General features: G+C 43.1%; 1 pseudogene; it reads right to left on the bottom strand.

Moving 5' to 3' along the window:
* Window positions 1–2,079: 2,079 nt before the first annotated feature.
* Window positions 2,080–22,371, bottom strand: LOC139029204 (piggyBac transposable element-derived protein 4-like; annotated as a pseudogene).
* Between the last annotated feature and the right edge of the window lie 1,228 nt (window positions 22,372–23,599).

The raw sequence follows: 23,599 nt of genomic DNA, 5'->3' as shown, positions 1-23,599 counted from the left end.
TAGAGTCAAGAGAGAGGGAAGGGAGAAAGGTATTTATGGGGGGGGGCTCATAAACCTTACCCACAGGCCAACGTCATGACACAGTGCAATCCGTTTTGTCACCAAAGCCCCATATACCACCCACCACTGCGAACTGTATGCTCTAATCGGCTGGCCCTCGCTACATAGTTGTCGCCAGACCCACTGGCTCCAGGTCATCTATAAGTCTTTGCTAGGTAAAGCTCCGCCTTATCTCAGCTCACTGGTCACCATAGCAGCACCCACCCGTAGCACGCGCTCCAGCAGGTATATTTCACTGGTCAACCCTTAAGCCAACACCTCCTTTGGTTGCCTTTCCTTCCAGTTCTCTGCTGTCAATGACTGGAACKAATTGCAAAAATCGCTGAATCTGGAGACTTATATTTCCYTCAATAACTTTAAACTTCAGCTATCCGAGCAGCTAACCGATCGCTGCAGCTGTACACAGCCCATCTGTAAATAGCCCATCCAATCTATCTACCTCATCCCCATATTGTTTTTATTTACTTTTCTGCTCTTTTGCACACCAGTATTTCTACTTGCACATCATCATCTGCACATCTTTCACTCCAGTGTTAATTTACTAAATTATAATTACTTGCTACTATGGCCTACTACTTGTTCTCAACTAGCCTACCTGATTAAGTAAAGGTGAAATAAAATAAAAAACTAAAGAAAGGAAACAAACTGTAAATAGTTCATTTCTATGTGAATAGTTTGGATATGTGGAATCAAAAGGAGCAGGGATGGGAAAAAATGACAAAATACAATAAAGATCAATGTATCAAAATAAACAAAAGACTTGTAATGTATTTAATTAAAATACATGTATTTTGTATCTTAAAAATACAAAAAGAAATTTACAAGCAGCCGGCCGAACAGCAACAACATTCTCAGTAACTGTTACAGAAGCGTGTGATGTGATATGTTGTTGTTTATCTACCTTAGTTGAATGCACTGACTGTAAGTCACTCTTGATAAGATTGTTTGCAATTTTTTTTAACCAAAATGTAAATGAACACACCAAATTAACTGAAAAGCACACTGGGTATTATTATTGGCCTTGTTGCGGGGCAGATCTCATTAGAATACTCAGCAAGCTTTGCAATTGTTYGTTTTTACATATACATGTTATCTTTACTTCATAGCAGACACTCTTATCACGCCATAGTGCCATCAGACTTCTGACACCAGGTTGAAAGTTAGCCACAAAATTGTGAACCACTATAAGAAATGGTATAGAAAAGTATTTTGTATTTTWAAAATATTAATTACTATCACGTTTCAGGTAAGACCCAAATGCAGACCGTGTTGAAGTAACAATGTTTATTACAATAACAGGGGYAGGCAAACGACAGGTCAAGGTAGGCAGGGGTCGATAATCCAGAATAGTGGGGMAAAGGTATAGGACGGTAGGCGGGCTCAGGGTCAGGTCAGGCAGAGGTCGATAATCCAGATTAGGGGCAAACAGGGGAAACAGGAGACAAAGGGCTGTGAGACATGGGTTTAYATCTAGACACATGAAAAGTAAGAAGTATACGGAGGGTACGGGGCAACAGAGGACGAACGGCAGAGGGGCTAATGAATTTGGAGCAGGGGGAAAAGGTCTCGGCTTCCGGAGGTGTAGCGGCTGGGCTATAGCGGCGTACCAGCGCATCCGSCTTAACATCCTTGAGTACCGGTGTGTGTTGCAGAAGCGAAGTGGCCCGGGCCTTACTGAACCCCTCCCGGAGGTCCTGGTACTCCGTGGGAATGAAGGAGAGGTTCGGGGCAATTTCCAAGCCCCCAGGAAGACGTCCCGGGGCAGGCAGAGCTGATTTCAGGCAATGGATGTGGAGGAACAGAGCTAGGTCTCTTGAAGGGACAGGCAGACACATAATGACCGGCAGTACCGCAATACAGACAACTCTGGGTGTTAAGTCTGCGTACGCGTTCGGCTGGAGACAGCCTAGCCCTGTCGAGTTGCATCGGCTCGGGAAGAGCTGAATTAGCAGACTTTGGAGGCTCTTGGAGGAACTCGGGTAAGCTTGTATCCTCTCGGGGGCGTAGATGCCGAGGAATTCAGGAGTTCATCAGATGCAAGGTGGGATCCTTGAGTGAGCGATTGGGACCGCAATCAGACCACTTCYCCCTCCTGCGTTCCCGTAGCCGTCCATTGATCCGGATGGTCAAAGCGATGAGTGAGTCGAGATCCGTTGATAGTTCCCGTGCTGCAAGCTCGTCCTTTACTTCCTCCGACAATCCATGCAGGAACGTGTCAAACAGCGCTTCTGGGTTCCAGGCACCCTCCGCTGCTAGCGTGCGGAAATCCACTGCATACACTGAGGGTCCTGCCAAAGCTGGAGTAACKTACAGGCAGCCTATCTCCCGTACACCGGAGCATCAAACTTTTCTCATCTCTGCYACGAATTTCTCCAGACTGAGGCAAACGGCGGATTGTCGCTCCCACACTGCCGTGGCCCAGGCGAGTGCCCTCCCGGACATCAGCACAATACTATACGCTATCCTCGAGTAGTCCGAGGGGAATGAAGAAGGCTGCAGTGCGAAAAACGAGGGAGCACTGGGAGAGAAAGGCCTGGCAGGTTCTGGAATCTCCATCTTTGCGCTCCGGGGGAGGTAAGCGGGGTTCCCGGGGAACCGGGGTGACGCCGCTGCTACCAGCCGGGTTACTGAGAGGCTGGGAGGTTACCGTCGTGGTAGGCTGCCTACGGAATTGCTCCCGCAATGCGTCCAATGCTAGGTCGTGACGTTCGGCCACGTCCTGGTACCCTTCCATCAGACTGCGAAGCAACTCCTCGTGCCTACCAATGATGGCTCCTTGGGAGGGGTTGGTGTTGTGGAGCTGGGTCAGTCATGGCCAGTTCATACTATCATGTTTCAGGTAAGACCCAAATGCAGTGTTGAAGTAACAATGTTTATTAAAGAAACAGGGACAGGCAAACGACAGGTCAAGACCGGAAGGGGTCAATAATCCAGAGTAGTGGGTCAAAGGTACAGGACGGCAGGCAGGCTCAGGGTCAGCGGCAGGCAGAGTGGTCAGGCAGGCGGGCTCAGAGTCAGGCCAGGCAAGGGTCAAAACCAGGAGGGAGAGAAAAAGAGAGAATATGGAAAAGCAGGAGCAGAGACAAAACACTGGTTGACTTGACAAACAAGATAAACTGACAACAGGCAAACATAGAACACAGGTATARGTACCCAGGGAATAWKAGGGAAGATGGGTGACACCAAGAGGGAGGTGGAGACAAGCAAAAGGACAGGTGAAACAAATCAGGGGGTGACATTACAGCTCTCGAAAGTATTTTGTTACAAAATACATTGGAGTGTAGTTCCTCCCAGTGTAATACCAATTACAAAATACATGTAATAGAAATACTGACCATCTGTGAAAGGAAGAGAGAGAGTGGCAGTTCACAGCAGGAGGAGAGTGCTCTGGATACATGCAAGGAGTTTGCTGAACACAAGAAAAAAGCAGGGTGAGTAACTGATAAGCGTTATTACAGGCTCAGGGGTATTTTCAAGTCCACACACAAACACCCAAACACCACTAACTTCCTTCAGTCATTTGTCTGTAAAGTCTCATTCCCTGTTTCTCTAACTCATCCCTCAGGATCTCTCTGTCTGTTGCTCTACTCTCCGTCTCTGTTAGGTGGTGATGGGGAATGGCAGCAGCATCGATCCACCAACTAGAAATAATTTGGTGGGTACTTATATTTGACGGTGTGTGTCAGACCATGAGACACCCCGAAAATCGGTCTTCTCGTGAAAACGTAGCATTCGAAATGTTTGCTAACCTACAAAGCAKTACATGGGCTTGCTCCTACCTATTTYTCCGATTTGGTCCTGCCGTACATACCTACACGTACGCTACGGTCACAAGACACAGGCCTCCTTACTGTCCTTAGAATTTCTAAGCAAACAGCTGGAGGCAGGGCTTTCTCTTATAGAGCTTAATTTTTATGGAATGGCCTGCCTATCCATGTGAGAGACGCAGACTCGGTCTCAACCTTTATTGAAGACTCATCTCTTCAGTAGGTCCTATGATTGAGTGTAGTCTGGCCCAGGGGTGTGAAGGTGAACGGAAAGGCACTGAAGCGACGAACCGCCCTTGCTGTCTCTGCCTGGCCGGTTCCCCTCTCTCCACTGGGATTCTCTGCCTCTAACCCTATTATGGGGGGCTGAGTCACTGGCTTACTGGTGCTCTTCCATCCCGTCCCTAGGAGGGGTGCGTCACTTGAGTGGGTTGAGTCACTGACATAATCTTCCTGTTCGGGTTGGCGCCCCCCTCAGGTTCGTGCCATGGGGGAGATCTTTGTGGGCTATACTCAGCCTTGTCTCAGGGTAGTAGGTTGGTGGTTGAAGATATCCTTCTAGTGGTGTGGGGTTATATCCTGACGGTTTGGCCCTGCGAAGGTTTACCCTCGCTCTTTTGTTTATGTACAGCCCAGTGTTTTTATATACGTGTTTGTTTTGTGGGTGTATTAAAAACCCCTATTGTGTATTCCTGCGCCTGTCTCCAAAATCCTTTATACCAGCGTGACATATTCAGTGTAAAGTTAATTGTAGATTCCGCTCTCGCCCAGATCAGCGGACTATTAATCCCAGGTCTAGATACCTTATTTATGAGGCGAAAATGCCAYGGCGAAAATGCCCTGGATGCAACCAAGATACGATGTCCAGCATCACAGAAGTCYCCAGATCATCTCTGACCAARCCATCCACTCCATCTGATGAAGGCTAGCTCACAAAACGACTTGAGCCTCTATCCAACACAGAAACAGTTTAATCCAGTAAATCCAACAGACTATCCTTTTAAACTGTACTTTTTAGTAAGATACACTATAAATACAAAAGTATGAGGACCAGTGGAGGACCAGAGGAAGAAGGGGAGGACCATCCTCCACAGTGAATTTCATTTTTYGTTGTTGTTCTAAAACATTACAAAATATCATTTTTAGATAAAACTAAACTAAATATATACAGTCGTGGCCAAAAGTGAGAATGACACAAATATTAATTTTCACAGTCTGCTGCCTTTGTATGATGKCAATTTGCATATACTCCAGAATGTTATGAAGAGTGATAAGATGAATTGCAATTAATTGCAAAGTCCCTCTTTGCCATGCAAATAAACTTAATCCACAAAAAACATTCCACTGCATTTCAGCCCTGCCACAAAAGGACCAGCTGACATCATGTCAGTGATTCTCTCGTTAACACAGGTGTGAGTGTTGACGAGGACAAGGCTGGAGATCACTCTGTCATGCTGATTGAGTTCGAATAACAGACTGGAAGCTCCAAAAGGAGGGTGGTGCTTGGAATCATTGTTCGTCCCTCTTCAATCATGGTTACCTGCAAGGAAACACGTGCCTCATTATTGCTTTGCACAAAAGGGTTTCACAGGCAAGGATATTGCTGCCAGTAAGATTGCACCTAAATAAACATTTATCGGATCATCAAGAACTTCAAGGAGAGCGGTTCAATTGTTATGAAGAAGGCTTCAGGGCGCCCAAGAAAGTGCCAGGACCGTCTCCTAAAGTTGATTCAGCTGCGGGATCGGGGCACCACCAGTACAGAGCTTGCTCAGGAATGGCAGCAGGCAGGTGTGACTGATCTGCACGTACAGTGAGGTGAAGACTTTTGGAGGATGGCCTGGTGTCAAGAAGGGCAGCAAAGAAGCCATTCTCTCCAGGAAAAACATTAGGGACAGACTGATATTCTGCAAAAGGTACAGGGATTGGACTGTTGAGGACTGGGGTAAAGTCACTTTCTCTGATGAATCCCCTTTCCGATTGTTTGGGGCATCCGGGAAAAAGCTTGACCGGAGAAGACAAGGTGAGCGCTACCATCAGTCCTGTGTCATGCCAACACAGTAAAGCATCCTGAGACCATTCATTGTGGGGTTGCTTTCTCAGCCAAGGGAGTGGGCTCACTCACAATTTTGCCTAAGAACACAGCCATGAATAAAGAATGGTACCAACACATCCTCCGAGAGCAACTTCTCCAACCATCCAGGAACAGTTCGGTGACAAAGAATGCCTTTTCCAGCATCATGGAGCACCTTGCCATAAGGCAAAAGTGATAACTAAGTGGCTCGGGGAACAAAACGTCGATATTTTGGGTCCATGACCAGGAAACTCCCCAGACCTTAATCCCATTGAGAACTTGTGGTCAATCCTCAAGAGGCGGGTGGACAAACAAAAACCCACAAATTCGGACAAACTCCAAGCATTGATTATGCAAGAATGGGCTGCCGTCAGTCAGGATGTGGCCCAGAAGTTAATTGACAGCATACCAGGGCGGATTGCAGAGGTCTTGAAGAAGAAGCGTCAACACTGTAAATATTGACTCTTTGCATCAACTTCATKTAATTGTCAATAAAAGCCTTTGACACTTATGAAATGCTTGTAATTATACTTCAGTATTCCATAGTAACATCTGACAAAAATATCTAAAGACACTGAAGCAGCAAACTTTGTGGAAATTAATAATTGTGTCATTCTCAAAATTTTTGGCCACGACTGTACACATTTCACCAAATAATTTATTAAAATACACTGTTTTACAATGAAGGTCTACAGTAGCCTCAAAGGCACTCTGTAGGGTAKCACCATGGTGTAGCCAGAGGACAGCTAGCTTCCATCCTCCTCTGGCTACATTAACTTGAAAACAAAACCTAAGAGGCTCATGGTTCTCACCGCCATCCAAAGTCTTACACAGTAATTATGACAACTTCCAGAGGATGTCCTCCAACCTACCAGAGCTGTTGCAGCATGAACTGACATGCTGTCCACCCCCAAAAAAAKAAAGACAATAGTTAATGTATTTATTTATTCCAAAATGAAGGAGAAGCAAGAGAGAGCGAGAGAGAGATTTTATCATATTTTCAGTTTCACTTACTTCAAATCAAATCGTATTTGTCTCATACAGTGAAATGCTTACTTACAAGCACTTAATTAACCAAGAATGCAGTTTTAAGAAAAAKAAGTCTTCAGTAAAAAATAGATAAGTAAAAAATAAAAATAACAAAAAGTTAAAGAGCAGCTGTAAAATAACAGTAGTGATTCTATATACAGGGGGTTTATATACAGAGGGTACCGGTACAGAGTCAATGTGCGGGGACACAGGTTAGTCAAGGTAATTGAGGTAATATGTACATGTAGGTACTTAGGTAGCAAATGCAACTATCTAGTTTAGCCTACTCAAACATCCTTCTCAAACAGAGGGATGCTATGTTAGCTAGCTAGCTATAACTATGACTATCCAACACAACACTGGAACTCTTCCAAGTCAAGGTAAGCTTTTGGTTTTACTAATTTACTGCCAACAGGGCCCGCCGGTGTAAGTGCTAAAGTTCTTACTGACTGTACACTGTAACGTTACCATATGATTGTAGCGGGTTTACTAACACGTTAGTTCTATTTGCTACGTTGACTATTGATGTTAACTGACGTTACTTTAGCTAATATGGTGACAACGATGTAGGCTGTGTATAGAGGTTATGATATGGTTTGGAAAAGTTCTCTCACCTGGTCACATACAGTTGATGTGTTGGGCATYGAAGTCCACAMGWAAAGGGAAAAGATGAGTTATAGAGCACATAGATGCAAGAAGGAACACAACGTGGCTGCTATGAAAGTGATCTGCGTTTATGCGTGATCAGGGGTGTATTCATTCTGCCAATTCTGTTGAAAGACGTTTCTTGAACGGAAGCAAACGGAACGAAATGGGGATAAACATACCTGAATTTGTCCAATCGAAACKTTCTAATGCAACTGTTGGACTAATGATTACACCCTAGATCAGCTAGACACAGGCAAGAGTGTGCAAGGCAGTATTGAATGTGTCACTGTCCATGTGTCTGTCACCTCAACCTGTGTGCACCTACATTGTTAACTTTCAGTCATAGGCTAGGTTGTAGCAACCTCATGATGGGTATAGGGAAAATTTGATTATCATGTAGTAGCATAAACCTATCGCTGTTTCATTAAACTGGGTGATTGGAATATGAATGACAGTCATCCAATATGCTGTAATAGAAATAAAATTAAATAAATCTGCCTCCCTCATCTTAAACTGCACTGATCACCACTGATGTGGACACCCCTTCAAATTAGTGGATTCGGCTATTAKAGCCACACCCGTTGCTGACAGGTGTATAAAATCGAGCACACAGCCAGGCAATCTTCATAGACAAACTTTGGCAGAAGAATGGCCTTACTGAAGAGCTCAGTGTGAAACGACCGTCGTAATCCTCCTCGTCTGAGGAGRAGCAAGGATCGGACCAAAGCGCAGCGTGGTTAGAATACATAATTTTAATAAAGAAACGAAGACGAACACTAAGAACACTTGACAAACTACWAAACAATAAACAWAACRAAACCACCGAYGCTACAGTCCTGCACTTGAGAACATAAATACATGAACGCACGAACAGGAACAATCACCCACAAACACACAGTGATAACAGCCTACCTTAATATGGTTCCCAATCAGAGACAACGTAAAACACCTGCCTCTGATTGAGAACCATATCAGGCTCGTTGACAACCCTAAACCAATGAAAACACATAACATGGAATATACCCACCCAGCTCACGTCCTGACCAACTAAACAAAGACTAAAACAAAGGAAATAAGGTCAGGAACGTGACACAGTGACTTTCAGCAGGGCACCGTCATAGGATATCACAAGTCCAGTTTCTGCCCTGCTATAACTGCCCGTCAACTGTAAGTGCTGTTATTGTGAAGTGGAAACGTCTAGGAGCAACAACGGCTCAGCCGCGAAGTGGTAGGCCACACAAGCTCAAAGAACGGGACCGCCGAGTGCTGAACTTGTTGGCACTGTGCATTGGGACAGGGAGCGTTCTCCTGGCATCCGCCAAACCCAGATTTGTCTGTCGGACTGCCAGATGGTGAGGCGTGATTCATCACTCCAGAAAATAATCTTTCCTCGGTTGCAACACTCACTATTGAGTTCCAACCTGCCTCTGGAAGCAACGTCAGCACAATAACTGTTCATCAGGAGCTTCATGAAATAGGTTTCCTTGGCCGAGCAGCCACACACAAGCCTAAGATCACCATGTGCAATGCCAAGCGWCGGCTGGAGTGGTGTAAAGCTCACTGCCATTGGACTCTGGAGCAGTGGAAATGCATTCCTTGTAGTGATGAATCACRCTTCACCATCATGGCAGTGCGACAGACAAATCTGGGTTTGGAGGAAAACACTCACCGTCCCAATRCATAGTGCCAACTGTAAAGTTAGGTGGAGTAGGAATATTGGTCTGGGGCTGTTTTTCATGGTTCAGGCTAGGCCCCCTTTTTAAACCTTTATTTAACTAGGCAAGTCAGTTAAGAACAAATTCTTATTTTCAATGATGGCCTAGGAACAGTGGGTTAACTGCCTTGTTCAGGGGCAGAACAACAGATTTTTWCCTTGTCAGCTCGGGGATTCAACCTTGCAACCTTTCAGTTACTAGTTCATCGCTCTAACCACTAGGCTACCTGCCACCCCCTTAGTTCCAGTGAAGGGAAATCTTAATGCTACAGCATACAATGCCATTCTAGATGATTCTGTGCTTACAACTTTGTGACAACCGTTTGGGGAAGACCCTTTCCTGTTTCAGCATGACAATGCCCCTGTGCACAAAGCGAGGTCCATACAGAAATGGTTTGTCAAGATTGGTGTGTAATAACTTGACTGGCCTGCACAGAGCCCTGACCTCTACCCCACTGAACACCTTTGGGAGGAATTGGAAAGCCAACTGTGAGCCAGGCCTAATCGCCCAACATCAGTGCCCAACCTCACCAATGCTCTTGTGGCTGACTGGAAGTAAGTCCCTGCAGCCATGTTCCATGTGGAATCTGTTATAGCAGCAAAGGGGGACTAACTCCATATTATTGCCCATGATTTTGGAATGAGATGTTTGATGAGCAGGTGTCCACATACTTTTGGTCAGGTAGTGTATTTACTACACTACATGACCTAAAGTTTATTATTCAAAAATACTTTCATAAATAATATACAAGAACAGAGTATTTTTGTATCTATCAATTGSTCCTGAAAAGGAGATGAATACTGTATGTATGTATTTTCTTTCATTGATCCCTAATATTCTGAACCGTTCTCTCCTATACAGAATGAGAGGCCTCTAGTTGCCAAAATGCCGTTTTAGCATGGGCAGCGTCTTTSAGGGATTCCACCATTTTAATATAGTCAACTGGGTGAGATTTCCAACTTCATTGGCTGATCCCTCCTGGTGACCCTGTTGGAGTCATATCCAACCGTGTTATCAAGAGGGATCAGCTAATCGTGAAGAAGAAAATTGACTACTTCAAAATGAAGATAGCCTCAATGGTGCTGCCCATGCTGTCACAGATGCCATAATGGCACAAATACAACGGTGAGGCCTCCTTCCATCTCTATGTTCTYTCCATATATTCTAGTGAGTAGTAGAGAGAATTCAAATTAAAGGTACACCAAATTTAAAGGGATGGCTTTAGATAAACGTAATGAAAACCCTATTGAATGAAAACTCCACGAGAAAATCTATTGACCAGCAAGTGGGAGGGTTTTCAGCAGTTGAATGAAATTAATTCAGTTCGCGCAAAGGGAACCACACCGTCAAAGCTCGTTATGCACCTGCATAAGGTAAGTCTGAATACCAACTACTGAGAAGTGAGTAGGAAAGGCGTGCGTAGGGAAGTCGTACATTTCCGACATCTGAATCGGGCCTCTAGTGCTTATTCCATCCTTTATATAGCAAGTCATATCCTTATGAATAATTAAGTATTTAATCAAGCCTTGAAAGTTGTAGTTTGTTTGAAATTTGGGSCATGCCAAAGTGTTCCCTAAAAACATGTTGTCTAGTCATACTTGGTATATGTTTGAATGAGACAGGATACATTCTAAAACAGTGTTCAAAGGTGACAGTCATCCATTACTTATGGTTCTCAACCTCGAGAAGATTGTTTTTTCTCTATTCCCGGTTTAGAATGATTACCAATTGAATCTGGAAATTGTTCCAGAGGCACAAACATGGAATGTATGTAACTCTCTTCCACAGATTGACAGAGGACCATACAGCCTACAGATTGGAYCTGACAAGTGACATGGAGCACAATTTCTGAAAATCATTCACTGATACAGAGTGCAATCCTGGTGAAGTGCATGTAGTTTGCCATTTTTCCCTCAACAACCTGAAAWAAATCTTACAAGTCTCCTGCTAGCAACAAAGGGATGGCATAGTAATAAATATGAAATCTAAGGTGCAACAAGAAATTTCAACCAGCCACCCTGCAGAGAATTCATTGATGCTTTGAGTTTTATCATCATTCGCTGGAAAACTCTGATCAATCAAGTATGAATGTCATGCTGACTTGTCTCCACCAGTTTCGGGATTTCATTGAACAATAAGACATGGGAGCCAAGTTTAATGTTGGAGTTCTTCTTTCAACTCCTGACTCACTTTTGTGGCAAGTGTTGTCAAACACACACTGTACAATACAATGCTGAACCACAATGGTACTTTTTCATCTATCCTTGCATTCTTTTTCTTAACTGTTATCTCTTAGACATGTTGGAATGTTTCAACCATGATTAGCAGAATTTGTCTGTTATTTTCTCATATATTGTCCAGTCGGATATTGAATAATGTGTTGCTAAAATATCACATTTTGAGNTCTCCTGTCAACAGTAAACGTTTTACTAACAGAACCAATTATATTAATTTGGGGACAGGTCGAAAAACATTAAACATTTATGGCAATTTAGCTAGCTAGCTTGCAGTTGCTAGCTAATTTGTCTTAGCTAGCTTGCTGTTGCTAGCTAATTTGTCCTGGGATATAAACGTGAGTTGTTATTTTACCTGAAATGCACAAGGTCCTCTACTTCGATAATTAATCTACACATAAAACAGTCAACCAAATCGTTTCTAGTCATCTCTCCTCCTTCCAGGCCTTTTCTTCTTTGGACTTTATATGGCAATTGGCATCTATCTTTCATAGTTACCACGACGACCGACAAAACTCAGTTCATCTTTCAATCACCCACGTGGGTATAACGAATGAGGAGATGGCACGTGGGTATCTGCTTCTATAAACCAATGAGGAGATGGGAGAGGCAGGACTTGCACCATGTTCAGCGTCGTGTTGGTCAATTTCTTCAACAAATGATCAGGTCTATATAATATTCAAACATACATTAGTAATGGAAAGGAAACACAGACTCTAAGTATAAAAATGATCCTTTAGTAATACAATTGTAGGCAGAAGTTGGTACAGAGTACAGTATATGATAGCTCTCCCCAGGTTCTGCAAGGAGTCTAAGACATCCTGCAACTTATATAGCTCAAAAGTATGTTTGACCGAAACTTAACATTTCATCACAGGCACATGGTCATAACAAGGTGCCATTTCACAACAGGCGAGTCTTTAAGCATCTTAAAGCATGTATTCCATCAGGCCTGCGTTGGCTTTGTATTCTCAGAAAACCAGTCGTCTTCTCAGAACCTCAGCCAGCCACCGTGGGACCCAGACACGAAGAGTGTGAACGTAAAGGCATCTAAAGGCATCTGCAAGGCACACCACTCAAAACAGGTTTTAACACACAAGTCTCATAATGAGACTTCAGTTTGTTAATAGCAAGTTATTAACCCATTAAAAGGCATGGGGTCTACACCTAACTCCTTCAGTCACAAATAGAACTGACTTCTATTTTAGCGCTTGGCAATGCAGACACTTGTTGGAGCGCGCGAGCAGTGTGGATGCAATAATTTAATAACATGTATGTATACATTTATTTTGCAATGTGAGCGGTGTGGTCAGCATGTAACTTTCCATTCCGGATGTATTATATTTTTGGCCACTGATTGATTGTGTTGATTTTATGGCGCTATTCCAACTCCCATACATGAAAGTACACTTTCAGTCTGTCTGTAATTTACTGAAGCTAGCTAGCTACTTTATGGAGCAAGGAGCGAACGGCCATCCTTGTAACTTAGATATAGAGATCTCAGTTATTTAACATTAGTTATTACAGTACGATTTGGCATTTCTCCATCTGAAAATGACTACTTACATTAAAGAAAATAATTGCAGTTGTGTTGTATGTCAAAGAATACAGCTAGAACGTTAACTAGCTATTGCTGCCTACTAGCTAGCTAAATTTAGCTAACCTCTAACGTTACATCCAGTTCACCTCCATAGCACCACTCATTAAAAATAACTTTGTAATCATCTCAAGTTGTTTGGCATGCGATCATATTAGCTACTTTGTAATTAGCTTGGTTGTAGGCTGTAGCCAGGTTAGCTATAGTACAGTAGCTACACCTTTACTGAATGACAACAATGTAGCTAGCTAGCCTGATCACTGTTCTGTCTAGCTAGCTAGTTAAGTTGTGCTTGGAAATTGCTAAATTAATATATGGAGAGATCACACATTCATGCAGCTGTGTTTTTTTTTAGCTAGCTGCCTGCTTTAAAAAGAGGGAATATAGCCTACTTAGTATTTTATATGTATATACAATTTACTGTAGCTGCCCTCTTGGGAAGGTCTCCCTTGAAAAAGTGATGTTGACTTAAATCGGACAACAAGGTAAAATAAGCTAAAATGGCAGATTCTCTATAAACATAGATAGTACCAGCAATTCTCAATCAGATTAATTTACAGATGTTGCTTCGATTAAGAATGATTTCCATATCTGTTATTGTCCATGGTGTTTTAAACACACATCAATCCAAAAGTCAGCTCAAATGACAGACAGGAACATGGAGCTCTGATACATGATGAACAAAGCATGGACACGCCACCACGCTAAGTGTCCGGTGCAGAGCAAGGGACAACTGGTAAAACCAGCTTTCACCGAGCTAGACTGCCGAAGGGAACTCGAACAACGCTCACAATAGCACTATTTCAAGTGTGTGAGTGAGTTTCCAAATTCAGATCAGTATGTAAAAATGGCACCTCACTTCTTGCTCTTAGGAAAGTATTCCAGCATTTCGTTTTTTTATTTAGTATTTCTTACAATGTTAGCCCAGATTGTTTTTGTGTTATTACATACAGCCGGGAAGAACTATTGAGTATCGGTAACTCACCAGCACTACCAGCATCACCACCAGGAATACGACTTTCCCGAAGCAGATCCTTTGTTCGTACCCCCCAGGGCAATTTAACTGATTCCAGAAGCCAACCCAAAACAACGCCGGCAAAGGAGAGGTACTTGGAGTGGTCTTCTAGTCCGATTTAGGAGGCGCGTACACCACCCACCACTTCTGAGTATATTACTTGCTAATGTTCAGTCTTTGAATAATAAAGTTGATGAGGTCAGGGCGCGTAACTGTTACAAACTACTTCACAATAAAAACGGAGAAAAACCCCCAACTCAGGACATTAACCTCTCTAGGGTATGTGGGACGATAGCGTCTCACCTCGTCAACAGCCAGTGAAACTGCAGGGCGCCAAATTCAAAATAGAAATCCCATAATTAAAATTCCTCAAACATACATGTATTTTACAGCATTTACACTTGTTGTAAATCCAGCCAGTGTCCGATTTCAAATAGGCTTTACGACGAAAGCAAACCAAACGATTATGATTCCAAACTCACGACGCGCGGGCAAGTCCAGCGGAAAGTACGGACGAAAAGTTAAAAAAGTTATAATACAGTCCGTAAAAACATGACAAACGAAGTATTGAATCAATCTTTAAGATGTTTTTAACATAATTCTTCAATAATGTTCCAACCGGAGAATTCCTTTGTCTTCAGAAGTGCGATGGAACAGAGCTCGCTCTCACATGAACGCGCATGGTCAGCGCATGTTCAGGTCATGGTAGACCTTACTCAATCCCCTCTCATTCGGCCCCACTTCACAGTAGAAGCAAAAAAAAAAAAAAACAACCAGGAAGTGGGAAATCTGAGGTTGGTCGATTTTCAACTCAGCTCCTATTGAAGATACAGTGGGATATTGGTAATGTTGCACTTCCTAAGGCACTTCCTAAGGCTTCCACTAGATCTTTAGAACCTTGTTCTTTATATCCCACTGTATCTTCAATAGGAGCTGAGTTGAAAATCGACCAACCTCAGATTTCCCACTTCCTGGTTGGATTTTTTCTCAGGTTTTTGCCTGCCATATGAGTTCTGTTATACTCACAGACATCATTCAAACAGTTTTAGAAACTTCAGAGTGTGTTCTATCCAAATCTACTAATAATACGCATATTCTAGCTTTTATGGCTGAGTAGCAGGCCGTTTACTCTGGGCACGCTTTTCATCCGGATGTGAAAATACTGCCCCCTACCCCAAAGAAGTTAAAGAGGCTCTCTCTCTGAGCAACAAACTAACACAGAACATAACAATCAGCTCTCTCAGCAACNTTGAATAATGTGTTGCTAAAATATCACATTTTGAGACACTTCCACAAATATGTTTCACACTATGAAGACTACAGGCTGCTCTTATATCAGATTATTTTAATAAGACCCTACAGCCTTTCAGTGCAGTGGTAATTTAATTAAAAAGGTGTTTGTGCGCACACAGTGCACACATGCGTCCATGTACTGTAACATCCTGGCAGTATCACGTGTAACCTACAGGTAACTGCCAAGATAAAGTAAACACCAACATCTGTTCCAAGATCGTGAGGAACAGTCGGTGGTGGAGGGCGCTGTGGAGCCATTATCCTGGCGGCACTTGTGGAATGGAGGGTTTGGCTCTTCAGGCGGATCTAGCTGAAGCAGCATCATCGCTGCTGGATTTGGTGGCGGCCTCAGTGGTTTGATTTCTGATCCCCATCGTGGCAGTGGCAGATTAGCTGGTTAGAGTTAAATAGGCTAATAACACAAACGCCTTTTACAGTTAGCAGAGAAGCTAATTTCACTCTGTAGTGGTGGGGCGTGAGCAGAGTTGAGTGAAGCAGTTTCAACTGTAAACTTGACACCATCCTTATAAATCAAAATCAAATATTACAGTCAGAGGCATATCTCATTATTCACATAGCCTACCACAGATTAACAGTGTTTTTTCCTGCTTTTTATGGAAACCCAAAGGAGTCGTACCCAACCGCACAATGGCTTTCCATAGCCCCCTGTGGCGGATGGATCAGAATTAGTTGGGTAACATAGATAAATAAGATGTTTTATTTATCTAATATGCTTATGTGAGATACTTGTCATTAGAATTTATCCTTTTGGACTACAGTGTTTGCAGTTGCACTTTTCCCTCAGCTAGGGCTCAGTCACTTGGGGCCCAGAGAGGGGAGAGGTCAGGCTTGTCTTTCACATGTACCTGGTGCTATGCAGAATATCAGAAAGGGAAGAGGACAGAATGGAACATTGTCTTCATATGTGAATGTGTCTTTACCTATTCTTAACCATGTGAAGGGATGGCGTGATTAATGGGGAACCAATTACTTGTCTCCACAATGTCTGTGCGCCAGTCACTCCCTCCTTTTCCCATAGGGGGAGGTGTATGGCAGTGTCTGGAAACATTGTAGGTCCTCTCTCATCTTACACTTATCCTGGGACAGTGTATGACCTAGAGGCCCACTTCCCTCAGTGAGCTTGTCCAGGAGTGGGTAAAGAGGGGTTTACTTGAGATGGGAGGATCTAGAGTTGACAATTGAGTTATGCCTTGGATGAGGTAATGTTTTTGTACTATGATGTATGGGAGACGAGATTAGAACCTTGTTTTAGAGACCAAACTGAGCGATAATTTATAGCGAATGCTATCTGGCTAAGGGATACTCCTTCTCAAGTAAAAGTCCCTTTGTGAAGAGTTCCTAAGATCTGTGGTTCTGTCATGTAAGTAGAGAGGGGTGTATCTTGGCTATAAAAGATCTTTGTATTCTTCTGTAGTCACTCTCAAATTCATTATAGTGAATTGTTGAAAATCAAAAGGCTAAAGCTTATTATTGATGAAGTTTAAGTATAACTCTGACTGGTGTGTAGTTTGTAACTCTCCTCATTTGGTAATACAGGAAAATACCACCACACCCCCTACACACAACACACACACCGCGGTGCGCTCTGTCCGTGGTGCTGATATGGTGCAGTGGAGACACAGTTTCACGCCAACCTGTCACTCAATCATTTCAAACTTGTTTGCTTATTTTAATGTCCCTAAACGGACATTAAATGAAAACTGAGGTGGCACAAGTTTCAACTGAGGGTCTAAGTCCCTTTTTGCCCTTCGTGGATCCGTGTCTGCTTCCACTGCAGATGCGGAAGGCCAACATCGGCGATTGCGGTGGCTTGAGATGCAGCCCCAAAAAACAAGATAGCTCTACTTAAACAGACAGATTTTGAATGAATAAATATTATGCTAATAGAATTTCCATGGGGGCATAGACATCGACCCTAACACCGTACCCAAACCGGCCGTGCACGTGCGCAAATTGATTTTGTCCCCCACACCAAACACGATCACGACACGCAAGTTGAAATAACACAGCTTTTCATCCGGACGTGAAAAATACTGCCCCCTACCCCAAAGAAGTTAAAGAGGCTCTCTCTCTGAGCAACAAACTAACACAGAACATAACAATCAGCTCTCTCAGCAACAACTAACATAGTACATACCAACTTTCTTTCTGAGAAACAACCCACATATGATATAACCCTCAGCTCTATCTCTTACAAAGGAACACTAGCTTATATAGCTGGAGAAGGAGTCTGTAATGGGATACAGCTGTATCCTGACGAGGGGGCGGGGTCAGCTCTCCAATCATCAATGGGGCCGACCAATCAGCTGCTTGGGGGAATTCAGGAAGCCATCCTGAAACACAAACATACAAAACCACAACACAGAGACTGGGGAATGTAACAGTAACATACTCTGCTTTACGGAAACATGGCTCTATCAGGATATACTGTCCAAATCGATCCAGCCAGCTGGATTCTCAGTTCATCGTGCAGACGGAATAAATATATCTTCGGGAAGAAGAAGGGCGGGGGTGTATGTTTCATGATTAAAGACTCATGGTGTAATTGTGATAACATACAGGAACTCAAGTCCTTTTGTTCACCCGATCTAGAATACCTCACAATCAAAATCCGACCGTATTATTTCCCAAGAGAATTCTCATCGGTTATAGCCACGGCCGTGTATATCCCCCCTCAAGCTGATACCRCGACAGCCCTCAAAGAACTCCACTGGACTTTATGCAAACTGGAAAACACATATCCTGAGGCTGCATTTATTGTAGCTGGAGATTTTAACAAAGCAAATTTGAGAAAAAKGATGACGAAGTTCTATCAACATACCGTTTGTAGTAYTCGCGCTGCCAAAACACTCTACCACTGTTACTCTAAATTCTGGGATGCATATAAGGCCCTCCCCTGCCGTCCTTTCGGCAAATCTGAACATGATTCCATTTTGCTCCTCCCTTCCTATAGGTAGAAACTCAAACAGGAAGTACCCGTGCTAAGGACTATTGAACGCTGGTCTGACCAATTGGAATCCACGCTTCAAGATTGTTTTGAWCACGCAGACTGGGATAATTTACAGGTAGCTTCCGAGAATAAAATTGACGAATACACTGATTCGGTGACTGAGTTAATCAGGAAGTGTATAGGAGATGTTGTACTCACTGTGACTATTAAAACTACCYTAACCAGAACCCATGGATAGATGGCAGCATTCGCGCAAAACTGAAAGTGCGAACCACCGCATTTAACAATGGCAAGCCGACTGAGAATATGGCAAAATGCAAACAGTGTAGTTATTCTGTCCGCAAGGCAATCAAACAGGCAAAACGTCAGTATAGAGACAAAGTGGAGTCGCAATTGAACGGCTCAGACATGAGACGTATCTGGCAGGGTATACAAACAATCACAGACTACAAAAGGAAAACCGGCCACACACAGCAAGACACCCGCGTCTTGCTTCCGGACAAGCTAAACACCTTCTCTGCCCACTTTGAGGATAACACAGTGCCACTGACGCGGCCTGCTACCAAGGACTGTGGGCCCTCCTTCTGCATGGCCAATGTGAGTAGGACATTTAAGCGTGTTAACCCTCGCAAGGCGGCCCAGACGGCATCCCTAGCCACGTCCTCAGAGCATGCGCAGACCAGCTGGCTGGTGTGTTTACAGRCATATTCAATCTCTCCCTATCCCAGTCTGCTGTCCCCACATGCTTCAAGATGGCCACCATTGTTCCTGTACCCAAGAAAGCAAAGGTAACTGAATTAAATTACTATCGCCACGTAGCACTCGCTTCTGTCATCATGAAGTGCTTTGAGAGACTATTYAAGGATCATATCAACTCTACATTACCTGTCACCCTAGACCCACTTCAATTTGCTAACCATCCCAATAGATCCACAGACGATGTAATCGCCATCCCACTGCACACTTCCCTATCCCATCTAGACAAGAGCAATACATATGTAAGAATGCTGTTCATTAACTATAGYTYAGCATTCAACACCATAGTAACCTCCAAGCTCATCTTTGGGCTTCCAAGTGGCATAGCGGTCTAAAGCGTTGCATCTCAGTGCTAGAGGCGTCAAAACAGACACCCTGGTTTGAATCCAGGCTGAACCACAACCGGCCGTGATTGGGAGTCCCATAGGGCGGTGCACAATTGGCCCAGCGTCGTCTGGATTTGGCTGGTGTAGGCTGTCATTGTAAGTAAGAATTTGTTCTTAACTGACTTGCCTAGTTAAATAATCAGCTGTAGTGATCACAATATAGTAGCCATATCTAGGAAAACCAAAGGCTGGGTCTAATATAGTGAATAAGAGGTCATACACTAAGTTTTGTAGTGATCCCTATGTTGTTGGTGTAAAGAATATTTGTTGGTCCATGGTGTGTAATGAGGAGCAACCAGACACTGCACTTGACACAATTATGAAATTGCTTATCCCAATTACTACTAAACATGCACCCATTAAGAAAATGACTGTAGAAACTGTTAAATCCYCATGGATCAATGAGGAATTTTTTACATTTTATGGTTGAGAGGAATGAGGTAAAAGGAATGGCAAATAAGTCTGTCTGCACAACCGATTGGCAAACGTGCTGCAAATTGAGAAATCATGTGACAAAACTGAATAAAAAAAGAAGAAACTAGACTWTAAAACAAAGATAAATTATATAAAGAATGATAGTAAAAAGCTTTGAAATTTTGGGCAAAAAAGCAAACTCAGCTTCATTGAATCACATGGCTCATTAATCACAAAACCCACGGATATTGCCAATTACTTAAATKATTTTTTCATTGGCAAGATTAGCAAACTTAGGCATGACATGCCAGTAACAAACGCTARCACTAAACATCCAAGTATAATTGACCAAATTTTGAAATACAAGCATTGTAATTTTGAATTCCGTAAAGTGAGTGTGGAAGAGGTGAAAAAAATATTGTTGTCTATTAACAATGACAAGCCACCGGGGTCTGACAACTTGGATGGAATATTACTGAGGATAATAACGGACGATATTGCCACTCCATATTGCCACTCCTATTTGCTCATGCTAAAGGTACTGCATAGGTGTAAACATACATTTTATAGCAAGAGATAGCGCTTGTATAACCTAAGAAAGTAGCAGAAACATGCAGAAAGTAGCTTTAAATGCATTTTGGGAACATAGTGATATATTCTTATATACTGTACAATGAGGAATTCAACTACAAGATACTAGTCTCCTCCCATTTTTTGAATCATTACCCCCACCCACAAGGTGTATAAACAACAACAATAAATAAGAATAAAATAAGATAATAGATACAAAACAAAAACATGAAGAATATAAATCAATCAACTCTAATTAGCAGATGTAGGACAGTATGCAAGTGTGTGTGCATGGACTTTGCAGATGCCTTTCTCACATGTGCATCACATATTATTTGTTTTACAGTCCTTCTTTGGGGGGCAGAATTGCCATCTCCTCCTCTTGCCTGCCCCAGCTGCAGCCACAGGTGGATCAGGACAAGGTTCAGCCCCCTGAACAGCTTTCACAAGTGCTGCAGAGGCTGCTGCGCGAGGGATGCACTCCCTTCTTTGAATGTGTGAGGTTACAAGTGCCTTTCCCAGCTGCTCCAGGAACACCCTCCTCTTGTTCGGCTTATCAGGCATCCAAGTAGGGTTGATCTTGTTCCATATCACGAAGGCATTATATGAGGACACATCAATGATGTTATGGAAGATGACCAGGGGCCAGTAGGCAGTCATTCTCCTGCAGCTGTAAGGTCCAATCACCTTGTCCAGGTTGTCAATGCCTCCTTTGTTGTGGTTGTAGTCCAGGATGATGGCTGGCTTCCTGTCCTCAAGATCACTGATCTCAGCCGTTTTGTGCAGTGTGCTCAGGAGGACCACATTCTTGATCCTCTTTGGGAGGTAAGAAACTAGAATGGTGGTGGGGGTGAAGGCAAACTTTGATGAGAAGGCCTCTCTCCCCCTTGTTGTGAGGAGTGCAGGGGAGAGCTCAGGCTTGTTCTTTCTAACTGTGCCAACCATGGTGATCTTCCTCTTCAGGAGCTGCTGGCTGAGTTCATAAGAGGTGAAGAAATTGTCACACGTGACATTGTGCCCCCTCAGTCCATCTGTCACATCAAGCACAACCCACATCCCCTGGTTCTTCTCMGGGCCTCTACTGGTCGGCTTCCCTGTGTAGACTTGCATCTTCCATGAGTAGCTGGATTGTGCGTCACAGGTCACCCATATCTTGATGCCATACYTTGCTGGCTTGCTGGGCATATTCTGCCRGAAAGGACAGCAAACTTTTGACAAAAGAGATTACTGTCAGTAAYTRGTATCAGTGTCACAGAAWACAATCACATAAATCAATGATATTACAGCAATACATAATAAAATTAACAATRAAAATCACTTACATTACAGATATGAAAATAAAAATGTAACTCTGAATGGAACCAGTTGCTCATCCACCGTTACTTCAGTCCCAGGGTTGTTGAGTTATGGCAGACGCTCCACCCACTTCTCCCAGACCTCTCTTATGGCCGCCAGTTTGTCTCTCACATGTCTATCAGGTCTTGACTCACGGTTATCAAATCGTAGCATTCTTGAAAAAGTGTGAAAGACTTTCAGTGGCATCGTGGCATGGAAAATCGCCCTTCCACTCTCTACATCCCAGAGACTACATGTAGCCTCGCCTAGGGACCTATACACAACCGTTAAGATTAGCAGCCCTATGTAGGCACGCAGGCCAATCTCATCCATCCTTTTCCAGATGTCTCCATATTTACGGAAACCCTCCAAATKTATCATCTCCAGGATGATTTTTTCGATGGATGGTGTGATGAACATCTAGAATGTTGAGGCGATGTCCTGGGCATTGGCAACTGCATGTCTTGTGGGCCCTGGGGTCATCCTTATGACATTTTGTGCTACCATCATGCCCTGTTTGTCATATGGTGAGAAGGACCATGTTATTTTGCTGTTCTTTGACAAAAAAAGTCTCTCTTTCAACTTGGGGGATTTCTTCTTCATCTGAAGATGATGTACCGTGCTCTGGGTTGTATTCCTCCCCATCTTCTTCTTAAGATACCCCCTCCTCTTCTAAATCATTGTTMTCTTGTTCCTCCTGGACATCTGAAAAAATCTGATCTACAACCTGTTGGCCACTGAAAAGTGCACTAATGGCTTCAGAAAAGAGAGAACTGGGGGGACTGTCATCTTCAGCACCTTTATAGCCTCTGACTGCATTCCCCATTAGTAAACAATGCTTTCAAGAAATGTTTATTTGGTCTGAAATTTTGTTTATTTTGTCTGAAGTTGTTTTTATTTTGTCTGTGAGGGGTTTTACTTGAGTCATGTGTGGGGTTGTGGAGAGGAGATGCTGAACATGAACAAGACAGTTTAACTTTTGTCTGAGTTCAATTAGTAGCACACATAATCTCAATTTCTTATTGTGTGTGTGTGTGTCTTTGTGGTTTTTGTGGTGTGTAAATTATTTTATAACTGCCGGGTCAAAATGACCCTAAGACAATCTTTGTACCCTGGTGGTGTACAGCTTTCATGGAAATATGCGAAATAGGCGATGTTTTTACTTTTTCTAATGTTGGAGTCACTCTAGGAAAAGTCATCACATTTCAAGTTGAAAAAATATAATTTAGGGGGTTTTATCTGCTATTAAACATAGTGGCGGGTCATTTTTGACCCTTAAGACAACACAAGGGTTAAGCCTACTAGAAAGGGTTTGCCCTCAGGCCTGAAGCAAAAGTCATTCTGCTACCTCAGCATATTAAAGTCCCCTTTAGTGGCTCAAATAGCCAACCAATCAGRCTGTAACCAACCCTTAGTAAACTTTTGAAAAAAATTGTGTTTGAAGAGATACAATGCTATTTTACAGTAAACAAATTGACAACAGACTTTCAGCACTCTTACCGGGAAGGACATTCAACAAGCACAGCACTTACACAAACGACTGATGATTGGCTGAGAGAAATTGATGATAAAAAGATTGTGGGGGCTCTTTTGTTAGACTTCAGTGCGGCTTTTGACATTATCGATCATAGTCTCCTGCTGGAAAAACGTATGTGTTATGGCTTTACACACCCTGCTATATTGTGGATAAAGAGTTACATGTCTAACAGAACAGAGGGTGTTATTTAATGGAAGC

Source organism: Salvelinus sp. IW2-2015, linkage group LG18 (genome assembly GCF_002910315.2).
Source record: "Salvelinus sp. IW2-2015 linkage group LG18, ASM291031v2, whole genome shotgun sequence".
Classification (NCBI taxonomy): domain Eukaryota; kingdom Metazoa; phylum Chordata; class Actinopteri; order Salmoniformes; family Salmonidae; genus Salvelinus; species Salvelinus sp. IW2-2015.
Note: the sequence above shows the minus strand (reverse complement) of the source record. Positions and strands in the feature narration are given on the sequence as shown.